The sequence below is a fragment of the Trachypithecus francoisi genome, unplaced genomic scaffold (assembly GCF_009764315.1).
Source record: "Trachypithecus francoisi isolate TF-2019V2 unplaced genomic scaffold, Tfra_2.0 Contig01440, whole genome shotgun sequence".
NCBI lineage: Eukaryota > Metazoa > Chordata > Mammalia > Primates > Cercopithecidae > Trachypithecus > Trachypithecus francoisi.
The window spans coordinates 12645277-12656622 of NW_022681431.1; the positions used below are offsets into that span (position 1 = coordinate 12645277).

General features: G+C 42.6%; 1 long non-coding RNA gene across 1 annotated transcript in view; it reads right to left on the bottom strand.

Moving 5' to 3' along the window:
• Positions 1-10894, bottom strand: part of LOC117092154 — a 33559-nt gene extending 22665 nt beyond the window's left edge. The window contains exon 1 of the long non-coding RNA XR_004440649.1: positions 10809-10894. This is a non-coding gene — a long non-coding RNA (uncharacterized LOC117092154). The remainder of the gene's footprint in view (positions 1-10808) is intronic.
• Positions 10895-11346: the final 452 nt, after the last annotated feature.

Here is an 11346-nt window from a genome sequence, read left to right on the forward strand (position 1 = left end):
GGTGGCAGAGATGAAAAATTCTTGTTGCTAATCTATCATTTTAAACTACAGTACTGTCTAGGCAAGATTTAAAATCTGGGAACCCTGTATCCAAGAGACCCTAAGAGTTAGGCAGTAATACTATTACTAAAGGTGAATCTTCATCCTTCTACAACCCTTAAGGATTAAAGGTTCTCCTGTAAAAAGGAGGGGGAAAATATGTCAGAGGCATTTGAACTGAAGAGGCTCCATCTTGGATAGGGGCTAGGCAAAATGAGGATGAGATCTACTGGGCTGCATTCCTAAGGTTAGGCATCCTTAGCCACAGGATAAGATAGGAGGTCAGCAGGACTGGTATCACAAGATATAGGTCATAAAGACGCTGCTGATAAAACAGGATATGGCAAAGAAGCCAGCCAAAACCCACCTAAACCAAAATGGTGAAAAAGCAATCTCTGGCCGTCCTCACTGCTCATTATGCCCTAATTATAATGCATTAGCATGCTAAAAGACTTTCTCACCAGCACCATGACAGTTGACAAGTGCCATGGCAATGTCCAGAAGTTACCATATGTAGTCTAAAAAGGAGAGGAACTCTCAGTTCTGGGAATTGTCCACCCGTTTCCTGGAAAACTCATGAATAACCCACTCCTTATTTAGTATATGATGAAATTGTTTAGATGGTTTAGATGGGAAAGAGAAGGTTGCACTTTTCCCAATTTAACCATTTCTGTCTCTGTGCTTACAAGAATAATTTTTTTACATTCACTAAAGTGTCATTTAAATAAGATGGGCAAGATGATCTCCAGGTACTAAATTATGAATGAGAACTTTTTATTCTAGAAGGAAATTAAATGAATAGCAAATTGTCCTGTTATTCGATTTTAAATGACTTTAATTTCTTAACACCCACTGGAAAGAAAATAGCCAGTGTTAGAATGTGTAATTGCTTATAATAGTAACAATAAAGATTTTATTTGCAAACTTATTATTCAGCGAGAAGGTTACTAAGCAATTCACCAGAGTGTGGGCCAAGGATTATAAAATTTCATTTACACACAAATGATAAAATATGCTGCCATGGTGAAGGTTTGGTCAGAACAGGATAATGTTCTAGCTCATTTGAAATTTATCAGTGCAATTATTGTCTGATATAAAGAAAGCAAGTTGATTCTCATAATCCATGAACCTTCTGGAAAAAAATGCAAAGAATAGCTGAAAACTAAAAATTCTTGACTACTCTTTCTCAAACTTGCACTTTGATACTACCTGTAAAGTTTTTAAATATGCTGATGCACTAGTCCTTCCCCAGAGATGCCAATGCAATCAGTATGGAGTGCAGTAAGGGAATTAGAACTTTTTATATTTTTATTTTATTTATTTATTTTTAGAGTCAGGCTCTTGCTCTGTTGCCCAGTCTGGAGTGCAGCGGTGCAATCATAGCTCACTGCAAACTTGAACTGGACTCAAGGGATCCTCCCATCTAAGCCTCCCGAGTAGCTGGGACTACACATGTGTGCCACCACGCCCAGCTCATTTTTGTATTTTTTGTAGAGATAGGATCTAGCTATGTTGCACAAGCTGGTCTCGAACTCAAGCAATCCTCCCACTACAGCCTCCCAAGGCACTGGGATTACAAGCATAAGCCCCTGCGCCTGGCCTCGGAATTGAAATTCTTAAAACTCCCCAGGTGATTCTAATATGCTTCAAGTTGGAGAAATTTATTCAGGTGACACATCCTTCTGCGCAAAGACTACAGTAAAAGTGAAGCTTATTTATCAACAAGGGTTTTGCTTTAAAGATATTGTATTGGTGTGTCTAAAGACTAATGAAGAAATAGAAATATAGAAAGATATATAGAAATAAAATAGAAATAGAACACTTAATAACATAATAGGCAGCAGCATATTATCTATTACTATAATAGTATTATATTTTATATAGTATCTATTAACAAATAACTGAAATATAAAAGAAATCAAAATAAACAAAATCTCAGAGTTTATAAAGACTTACATTCAAATAAACTTATCAGAGTTATATTAGTACATAATGAAATGCATTGTTTCCAGAGAAAGTTCAGTGGTATTTTAAAGAATACCAATTCCACTGTGCATATACCAAAAGGAATATAAATCATTCTAATATAAAGATACATACATGTTATGTTCATTGGAGCACTATTCACAATAGCAAAGACATGGAATAGGCCGGGCGCGGTGGCTCACGCCTGTAATCCCAGCACTTTGGGAGGCCGAGGCGGGCAGATCACGAGGTCAGGAAATCGAGACCATCCTGACTAACAGGGTGAAACCCTGCCTCTACTAAAAAATACAAAAAATGAGCCGGGCTTCGTGGCGGGTGCCTGTAGTCCCAGCTACTCAGGAGGCTGAGGTGGGAGAATGGCGTGATCCTGGGAGGCAGAGTTTGCAGTGAGCTGAGATTGTGCCACTGCACTCCAGCCTGGGCGATAGAGGGAGACTCCATCTCAAAAAAAAAAAAAAAAAAAAAAACCACGTGGATAAACCCAAATGCCTGTCAATGATAGACCAGATAAAGAAAATGTGAGTACATATACACCATGGAATTCCATGCAGCCATAAAAAGGAGTGAGATCATGGATGGAGCTGGAAGTCATTATCCTCAGCAAAGTAATACAGGAACAGAAAACCAAACACTGCATGTTCTCACTTGTAAGTGGTAACTGAACAATGAGAACACATGGACCCAGCGAGTGGGGAACAACACACACTGGAGCTTGTCAGTGGGGCAGGGGAAGGGGGAGCATCAGCATACATAGCTAATACACGTGGGGCTTAATGCCTAGGTGATGGGTTGATAGGTACACAAACCACCATGGCACAGGTTTACAAATCTGCACATCCCGCACTTGGGTCCTGGAACTTAAAATAAATAAAATTTTTAGAAAAAAGAGTACTAATGCCATCCCATCATAAAATCAGGCTGTAGCCAGGTAATGCAGGTGGTTTGGATACAAGCAGAGGCAACAGATTTAGTTTCTATTTAAATCTGAATTAGCCTCATTGCGTTTCATGGAGTCAAACTGTTATATAGATGTTAGCAAATGATCCCAGAAATGCATGGATTTGATCACAAAGGAAATCAAATTTAAATCAACTACTACCAGTGAGAAAACAGCTCACTGGCATCAAACTTCATGTATCCATTCACAAAGCATTTCTTGAATACTTGCAAAGCAATGAGCTTTGCAAAATGGAAGAATAAGGATTCCAATTCTGTCTGTGAAGCTTTATTACTTAAAAAGAGTCTAAAGCAAGTATCAGCAAATTGTAATATTTGTTCAGTATGGCTGACAAATATGTTTGCTATATTATTCTTCACACTTCTCATATATATTTGAAATACTTCACTTAAGAAAAGTTGAATTTGGCCCAGGTACGGTAGCTCATGCCTGTAATCCCAGCACTTCAGGAGACTGAGGCAGGTGGATCACCTGAGATCCGTAGTTCGAGACCAGCCTGGCCAACATGGTGAAACCCCATCTCTACTAAAAATGCAAAAAAAATTAGTCGGGCATGGTGGCGGGTACCTGTAATCCCAGCTACTTCAGAGGCTGAGGCAGGAGAATCGCTTGAACCCGGAAAGTAGAGGTTGCAGTGACCCAAGACTGCGCCATTGCATTCCAGCCTGGGCAACAGAGCAAAACTCCATCTCAAAAAAATAAATAAATAAAAAAGAAAAGTTGAATTTGAGGAAATCTACAATCAAGGAGACAAAAGAGCTTATGAACAACAATAACATAAATTTGAAGGTAATAGGGTGGTACATGGTACAGGGTAGTAATGTATTTCTCACTCTTTCAACAGTTCAAACAGTTGAGTAGGCAACTCTATATGATGGTATAGAGACCCAGGTTCTGTCATCTCATGGCTCTGCCATTTCCTACAACCTCTTGGTGCATCACTGGACCTTCAGCATCCAGCTGGCATTCTGGGGAACAGAGTGGAAGGTTGCACAGAAGATGTTTTATGAGCCAGACTGAGGACTCATATACATCACATCTGCTCACATTCTATTGTCTAGGACCCAGTCACGTGACTGCCCCTCCATGGAGACTGGGAAATGCGGTTCAACCCTTTGTCCAGGAAGAACAAGAAAAGGGTTAGGTGAGCATCTCACCGGTCTCTGTTGGTGGTGATTGCATAAGAAAGTAGATAAAGTGCTGAGGTAGCTCAAAGGAAAGAAACACTGCTTTTGGCAAAAGGGATTATGAAAAACCTCACAGGAAAAGTGACTTCCGAATTGAAACTTGAAAGATTTGTAGGACTTAGAAGTGCAGAGATAAATTTTATTTGGGGTGGGGTTATAAACTATGTTCAAAGGTAGGAGGGTAGAAAAGTAAAAGTTCATGCAGGGAGCAGAGAACAAAAAGGGGACAGCAGAGTACAGATAGGCTGGGCTGATACTCAGCTGTTACATACAAGAAGGCTATGCAGGTCGCTCAGAGAATGAGATGCTTCTGAACTATTTGTCACCAAAAGTCACCAGCTCCAGCTCTTGAGCGCCCACATGGCCATCCCAGCTGCCACTTGGATATCCTGAGCTTCTCCCACTGTCCAAGGAGATGCCCCCAACACAGCAGACTCTTGCAGGACCCTGCCCCAGCGCTGTGGTCATGTTAATTTTGATTGTTAGTGTCTGCATTTTACTGGCTGTTACATATTTTTCACATTATTTCTGAACACAAGACTATAAGTAGAACTAATGGCAGAATTTGGAGAGGTCAACTGGAGCTGTTCACAGTGTCCTCAAATGCCACACCATGAAGTTTGGATTTTACTCATTAACAGGGAAGTGAGTGTTCATCACAGATCTTTTCTGAGTAGGCAAGTAATATGATCAGAGCTCTGTTTAGAAAGATGATTCTGACAGCAGCTAATTTAGGATGATATGAAGAGAGAGAAAGTAGGTTACAAAGATTAAGTGATCTTTGTAAATGAATGACACCAGGTTATTAAAACAGCAAGGAGGCTCCATCTAATTAGTTACTACAGTTACTAAGGAAAATATTGCCAACAAATTACATCAGACCTGACCTTATTACTTTGTTCTAATAATCAGTGTTTATAACTGTAGTAGCTATTGCTGTATCTGTAAGAGTGGACATATTGGCCGGGTGCGGTGGCCCATTCCTGTAATCCCAGCACTTCGGGAGGCCAAGGCAGGCGAATCACCTGATGTCTGGAGTTCGAGACCAGCCTAGCCAACCTGGTGAAACCACGTCTCTACTAAAAGTACAAAACTTAGCCGGGTATGATGGCAGGTGCCTGTAATCCCAGCTACTCGGGAGGCTGAGGCAGGAGAATCTCTTGAACCCGGGAGATGGAGGTTGCGGTGAGCCGAGATCACACTATTGCACTCCAGCCTGGGGAACAAGAGTGAGACTTCATCTCAAAAAAAGAGTGGACATGTTATTCTGATACATGTCTGAGGGTGAGGGCTCTAGTGCCATGATTCACAGAGCATCATTGGATAACCATCCTTCATACTGTACCTCAATTATCTCTGTAAGGGCAAAAATCTACTGGTTCTATTATTTAAGAAAAATATCTGGAATTTTCCCATCCTTATATTTTCCGCTGCTTTAATTCCCTACATACACATACACACACACACATGAGCAAGTGCACACACATGCACACACAGAGACACACGTATACACACGAGCAAGTACATACATACAACCATGTGCATAGAGATGCACACCCACACATGCATGCAGGCACCCACCAGGATAGTGGCATCTATGAGGGATCCTATGCTTGCCTCAGCGTGTTGATGAGAACCTACTTGCTTGCTCCATCTTTGCCAGCTCCATATCTTAGATAGACATGATTTCCATTCTTTTCTTTCTAGCTTTCAGACTGCTTTTCTTTGACTTAAAAATCAACGCCAGGTTTTCCTTACCATGTAAGTGTACAGTACTTCCTACGGAGGCCACAGTTCATCCCACTCACCTCAGACCTGATCCTTCCCTTCCCACCTCTCCCACCCAGGCTCTTGGAATAAATGGTGTTTGTCCTGCCCATTCTTGGGCTCCAGCTCCATCTCCATCCCATCTGAGCACAGAAGCTTCTGTCCCCATGGAGTTGGAGTGCACCACCCTATCAGCACACGGATGCATTCACCAACCTGGAAGCTTTTCAAACTCCATCTTTTTTTTTTTTTTTTTTTTTTGAGGTACCATTACATAGGCATGATTGATTAAATCATTGGCCATTGGTGATTAGCTCAATTTCCAAACCCTCTTTTCTCCCTAGAGGTCTGGAGTTTCAGCTGAAAGTTCCAACGCTCTTATCATAGCTTGGTCCTTCTGGCAACCAGCCCCTACCCTGAAGCTATCTAGGGGTCTACTTTTTGATCTAAGAGTAGCCTCATTAGATCAAAAGATGGTCGTATCATCCAGGATATTCCAAGGGATTTGGGAGCTGTGTGCCAGGAACCAGGGATAAACACAAAATACTTATTTATCATATATACTGTCCTAACATCAATTAGTGCAGGAAAATCATCTCTCCATTATCATTTTAAAATGTGTACTGAAGTCATAACTGTGCTAATTTTAACAAGACCAATCCCTGGTATATTAGCCCATTTTCATGCAGCTAATAAAGACATACCTGAGACTGGAAGAAAAAGAGGTTTAATTGGACATACAGCTCCATGTGGCTGGGGAGTCCTCAGAATCATGACAGGAGGCAAAAGGCACTTCTTACATGGTGGCGGCAAGAGAAAAATGAGGAAGAAGCAAAAGCAGAAGCCCCTGATAAACCCATCAGATCTCGTGAGACTTATTCACTATCATGAGAATAGCATGGGAAAGACCAGCCCCCATGATTCAATTACCTCCCCCAGGACCCTTCCACAACACGTGTGAATTCTGGGAGATACAATTCAAGTCGAGATTTGGATGGGAACACAGCCAAACCTTATCACCTGAACAAAATAGTACTGTATTAGTCTGAGTCAAGTCAGGAAATTAGAAGCCACATTAGGCTTTTCAAATAGAGGGCATTTAATACAGGCAATTGGTTATATGGTGTTGGAAGGTTGAGGCAACACAGATATGAATAACTGCAGGAAGCAGCTCCCACCCCAGGTTGGAGGAACAAAGTGAAGAGAATTACAACAACTTAGGGACTTGAAGGGTAGGTGGTTAGATTTCTGGTTAGATTGGTTAGTGCTTAGATTTCTGAGGGGGTGCATTGCACAGCTGCTGCAAGAAAAGACTTTTGAATGGTGGGACCACACGGCAGGTTCCAGAAGTACTGAAAGAAGCTGGGACCCTGGCATGTGCTGCTGGCAGGATGCTAAAGGGAGCTAGAAACAGGATTTCTCCCCTCCTCCTGCTTTCCTGCCTGCCACTGGAGCTCTACTTGGTGACATGTTATCATGTAACAGGACACCAGACGAAACAGAGTCCAGGATATCTAGTTTGCACAGTCCAACCCTAACCAAGACAAATGGCTGCCACATGAAGACAAAATGAGGTAAGGCTCGACTCAAGGTGGCTGATTGGAATGGTCATATTTTAAACACTGGGAGGCAAGAACCCCAGATGATAATGGCCAACATACCCTTTAATATTTACAAGTAGTGCCAGGCACGGTGGCTCATGCCTGTAATCCCAGCACTTTGGGAGGCCGAGGTGTGCGAATCACCTGAAGTCCGGAGATCAAGACCAACTTGGCCAACATGGTGAAACGCCATCTCTACTAAAAATACAAAATTTACCTGGGCGTGGTGGTGGGTGCCTGTAATCCCAGCTACTCAGGAGGCTGAGACAGAATTGCTTGAACTTGGGAGATGGAAGTTGCAGTGAGCTGAGATCACACCATTGCACTCCAGCCTATGCACAGAGCAAGACTCCATCTCAAAAAATAAATACATACATAAATAAATCATAATTTGGCTTCCTAGCTGTTGTTTTCTATTTGACTATTATGATTTTTTAACCTAGCATGGAAGCCAATTTGTATTTTTAAAAATCTATGTTTGGACACATTTTCTTATGTCTTTGTTAGTGATGGCAAGGTAAAATTATTTCAGGCTATGAAACTAAATATGAAATTTTTTTGCAACACTGAATATATTCATGGAAAATATGTAATTTCAGTTACTATGTTAGAATATCAGAAATGCTATTTCCAGTTTAATTCTTTGTTTCATAAATGTGCAAAACCTTTCTACAGCAACCCACTGTTTCAAAGACTGTTCTGATGCAAAGATTTTGAAACACGTGAAAAAAAAGATACTTTGCATCTTGGCTATAACACAAATGTTAGCTCCCAAAGTTTCTACATTAAAAGAAAAAAAGTCAATGTAGTGTTCAGATTCTGGTTTTCCTTTTTTTTTTTTTTTATGGATCATAACATTTTATATAGCACATACATTAGCTGTGCCTTTAAGGGCAAACACGCTTCAATGATCTTCCCCGAGATTTTGCTGTCATTACTTAATTACAGTTTCATTTAATAAGATGTTCCTCCAGGATGAGTTTCCCAGTGATTTTATCACATCCAATTACACCACTGAAGGTTCATAATGAATAAGGTCTCACAGAGTCAGAAAAACATTTGTTATTGGTAAATGAACACTAGAATGTCATGAAAGACAACAATGGAATAATTTCTCAACAAGTCAAGTGACCACAAGGAAGCCAATGGACCAGCAGAGGGAAAATGCTTCCGAAAAATAAATGTTGGGACCAGGTGCTGTGGCTCACGCCTGTAATTCCAGCACTTTGGGAGGCCAGGGCGGGCAGATCACCTGAGGTCAGGAGTTTGAGACCAGCCTGGCCAACATGGTAAAACCCTATCTCTACTAAAAACACAAAAATTAGCCAGGCATGGTGGCGCACACCTATAATCCCAGCTACTGGGGAGGCTGAGACAGGAGAATCGCTTGGATCTGGTAGGCGGAGTCTGCAGTGAGCCAAGATCACTCCACTGCACTCCAGCCTAGGTGACAGAACGAGACTCTGTCTTGATAATAATAATATGTTGGGTAAGGATGGCTTCTGTGCTGTTCCTCTGTATGAGTCAGCTTGGGCTGTCATAACAAAATACCACAGAAATTTTCTCCAAAAGGAGGCCAGAAAGTCCAAGATCAAGATTTAAACAGGGTTCAGTTTCTGGTGAAGGCTGTCTTCTTGGCCTGCAGGTGGCCCTGCCCTCTCCTGGCCCTTCCTCTGAGCATGGATGGACTGGGTAAGCTCTGGCATCTCTTTTTCCTATAAGGGCATCAGACTTATTGGATTACAGCCCCATCCTTACAACCTAATTTAACCTTTATCATCTCCTCATGGGCTCCATCTCCAAATACAGTCACTGATATGGTGTGCATCTGTGTCCCCACCCAAATCTCATGTTCAACTGTAATCCTCAATGTTGGAGGTGGGGCCTGGTGAGAGGTGATTGGATCATGGGGGTAGATCCTTCATCAGTGGTTTAACAGCATCCTCAGTGCCATTCTCGTAGTGAGTTCTCACAAAATCTGGTTGTTTAAAAGAGTGCAGCACCTCCCCGACCTTTCCTCCTGCTCCAGCCATGTAAGAGGTGCCTACTTCCTCTTTGCCTTCCACCATGATTGTCAATTTCCTGAGGCTTCCCCAGAAGCAGACACTGCTATGCTTCCTGTACAGCATGCGGAATCATGAGTCAATTAAACCTCTTTTCTTATAAATTACCCAGTCTCAAGTATGGAGACTTTATGGCAATGTGAGAACTGACTAACACAGTCACATTTGTGTTAGGGTTTCAACATAAGAATTTTTTTTTTTTTTTTTTTTTGAGACGGAGTCTCGCTCTGTTGCCCAGGCTGGAGTGCAGTGGCCGGATCTCAGCTCACTGCAAGCTCCGCCTCCTGGGTTTATGCCATTCTCTCGCCTCAGCCTCCCGAGTAGCTGGGACTACAGGCGCCCGCCATCTCGCCCGGCTAATTTTTTGTATTTTTTTAGTAGAGACGGGGTTTCACCGTGCTAGCCAGGATGGTCTCGATCTCCTGACCTCGTGATCCGCCCGTCTCGGCCTCCCAAAGTGCTGGGATTACAGGCTTGAGCCACCGCGCCCGGCCAACATAAGAATTTGAGGAAGACACACACATCCAGATCATAGCTCCCTTTCTCCTGAACAGTAATTTCCAATGGAGTCAACAAATAGGTTAAAGTAAAAAATAGGCCAAACTGTCAAGCAAATGAATCCACTAGAAGTTACTCCAAGCTACTGGATAAAGGTCAGAACAAAAATCAGAATCCAGGCAGGACATGGTGGTTCACACCCATAATCCCAGCACTTTGGAGGCTGAGGCAGGAGGATCACTTGACACCAGGAGCTCAAGACCAGCCTGGGAAACGCGGTGATAGGCCATCTCTACAAAAAATTGTTTAAAAATTTTGTAAATGAGCCAGGCACAGTGGTATGCACCTGGGGTCCCAGCAACTCAGAAGGCTGAGGAGGGAGGATCACTTGAGCCCACGAGCTCGAGGTTGCAGTGAACTATGACCACTCCACTGCCCTACAGCCTGGGTGACAGAGCAAGACTCCGTCTCTAAAACAAAGAAATTAAAATTTAAAAAATCAGAGTCCAAGAAAGAATTAGAGGACACACGGACACACACACACACACACACCCACAAACAGATGTTAAGCAGGAGACTGTTGGGACAACTAAGTTCAAGCTCACTACCTGTTTGAAAATTAATAAAGTCAAAGGGAAAATCCACCAAGACGGGCAAGAATGAGGCTTAAACATCCACCACCACCGACCCCTGTTGTTCCCTGGAAGACCTGACAAGTTCTTGCCACGCTGTTGGGCCCTGTGCTCTCAGCTTCCTGTGTCAACTCCTTGGCAGCCAAATTAGTCTCCACACCCCTCAGCCCAGTGAGACTCTCAACCTCATTCTAAAGTCGTGTCTCCCTGGTGCTCCTTCTGTTGTGTCACAGAAGTCAAGTACATTTTGGAAATAATGTACAGGGAGCGTTCTGAGCTGCCTGGCTCCTTCAGGTCCCCTTCAGAGTCAAACACCTAGCTTAAACCTTACTGCCACCCTCCCTTCCATACTGCCCAGGGAGACATTGATTGATGATTGATTCATTGATTGATTGACTGCTCATCATCTGAACCCCCTTTCTGTATCTGAGGACTCTCATTATGTGACTTTTGGTGGTGGGTCAGATGCCATCTCACCTTGGAAACCCAAAATTTGGATAGTTGCTTTCTCAGACCCTGGCAGCTGTAACTTGGGCCTGGGACGAGGCCTCAGCCAATCAGATACCCTCACTGGGAATTTGCTCTGGATTAAGTGATGCAAGCCATCAGGGAATT